The sequence below is a fragment of the Panthera leo genome, chromosome D2, assembly GCF_018350215.1.
Source record: "Panthera leo isolate Ple1 chromosome D2, P.leo_Ple1_pat1.1, whole genome shotgun sequence".
NCBI lineage: Eukaryota > Metazoa > Chordata > Mammalia > Carnivora > Felidae > Panthera > Panthera leo.
The window spans coordinates 40264945-40267168 of record NC_056689.1 but is presented as its reverse complement, the minus strand read 5'-3'; the positions used below and the strand labels follow the sequence as shown (position 1 = coordinate 40267168).

At 42.0% G+C, this 2224-nt stretch overlaps 1 pseudogene; it reads left to right on the top strand.

Moving 5' to 3' along the window:
* The first annotated feature begins 328 nt into the window (after positions 1-328).
* On the top strand, positions 329-1685 carry LOC122202231 (annotated as a pseudogene).
* Positions 1686-2224: the final 539 nt, after the last annotated feature.

Sequence of the window (2224 nt, the reverse complement as noted above, 5' to 3'; positions counted from 1 at the left end):
TCAACAATAGCCAAATTATGGAAAGAGCCTAAATGTCCATCAACGGATGAATGGATAAAGAAATTGTGGTTTATATACACAATGGAGTACTACGTGGCAATGAGAAAGAATGAAATATGGCCTTTTGTAGCAATGTGGGTGGAACTGGAGAGTGTGATGCTAAGTGAAATAATTTCAGTTTAAATATCTTTAGTTTGGAGGAAACAATAGCGCCAGCATGCAGAACTCGACCCCAGGATCCCCACCCCCTGCCCCCTGACGCAGTAGAAGAACATGTGATCAAAGAAGAATACAAAATATGGATAAAGAACATCCGTTTTCTTCTTTTCTTTACAATTCGGTGATGACTCATGCTCTGGAGTGGCCTAGCCTATTTGCACAGTGACTTCCAGATGAAACCAGACCAGAAGGGAAAGACTTCAGCACTCATTGACTTGTCCTGGGAACACATACATGGGATGAACAAAACCTCCTTGTGATAGCCCATGTGCAGCTCCCTAACGATGATGCTCAGTTTGATGCTTCCCACTATGGCAGTGAGAAAGGAGAATTTGGAGGTTTTGGCTCAGTTAGTGGAAACGTTGAAATAGAAATTAAGATCAACCATGAAGGAGAAGTAAACAGGCCACCACGATATGCCCCAGGACCCTTGTGTCACTGCAACAAAGACTCCATCCGGTGATGTTCTTGTTTTTGACTATCCCAAACATCCTTCCAAACCAGACCTTTCCGGAGAGTGCAACCCAGACTTGCATCTCCATGGACATCAGAAGGAAGGCTATGGACTTTCCTGGAACCCAAATCTCAGTGGGCACTTACTTAGTGATTCAGATGACCATACCATCCTCCTCTGGGACATCAGTACTGTTCTAAAGGAAGGAAAAGTTGTGGATGTGATTACAGGGCATACAGCAGTAGTAGAAAATGTTTCCCGGCATCTGCCACCTGAATATCTGTTTGGGTCAGTTGCTGATGATCAGAAATTTATGATCTGAGATACTCCTTCAAACAATACTTCCAAAGCAAGCCCCTCAGTTGATGCTCACGCTGCCGAAGTGAACTAACTACCTCTCTTTCAATCCTTATAGTGAGTTCATTCTTTTTTTTTTTTTCTAAATAATTTATTTATTTTTAAATTTACATCCAAGTTGGTTAGCATATAGTGCAACAATGATTTCAGGAGTAGATTCCTTAATGCCCCTCACCCATTTGGTCCATGCATCCGTCCACAACCCCTCCAGCAATCCTTTGTTTGTTCTCCATATTTAAAAGTCTCTTACGCTTTGATCAGCTGAAAAGACTGTTGCCTTGTGGGATTTGAGAAATCTGAAACTTAAGTTGCATTCCTCTGAATCACATAAGGATGAAAAATTCCAAGTTCAGTGGTCACCTCACAAGGAGACTATGTTGGCTTCCGGTGGTACTGATCACAGACTGAATGTCTGGGATTTAAGTAACACTGGAGAGAAACAATCCTCAGAAGATGCAGAGGACAGGCCACCAGAATTCTTTATTCATGGTGGTCACACTGCCAAGATATCTGATTTCTCCTGGAATCCCAACGAACCTTGAGTGATTTGTTCTGTATCAGAAGACAATATCGTGTGGGTTTGGCAAATGGCAGAGACATTTATAATGATGACGATCCTGAAGGACACATGGATCCAGAAAGACAGGGGTCCTAGATATGTCCGTGCTTCTTGTGATTTTAAACTCCCTCTTTTTTTCCTCTCAACCCTGAGTTTGATTTAACACTGGTTTTGACACACAAACTTTGGCTATCCCTCTATGATAGGTACCATCAACAATGGTATAGCCCAAACAGAGGGTGTTTTCTAAATATTAACTGGGGGATTTGATTCAGTAAATCCACAGACTTATATTTAAATTTTCTCCAGGGGGTGCCTGGGTGGCTCAGTTGGTTAAGCGTTTGACTTCAGCTCAGGTCATGGTCTCAGATTTCATGGAGTCAAGTTCCTCATTGGTGCTGAGCTGTCAGCTCAGAGCCTGAAGCCTGCTTTGGATACTGTGTGTGTGTCTCTCTCTCTGCCCCTCCCCTGCTCACCCTATCTCTCTGTCTCTCAAAAATAAATAAACATTACAAAAAAGTAAAAAAAAATTTTTTCTTCAGGAATTTACTGGTAACAAAGGTCTGAAGTAGCTACAGAAAGGGGGATACTGTTTGTGGTTATTTTTCTTATTAGGCTGTATCCCCAAGTTTTTC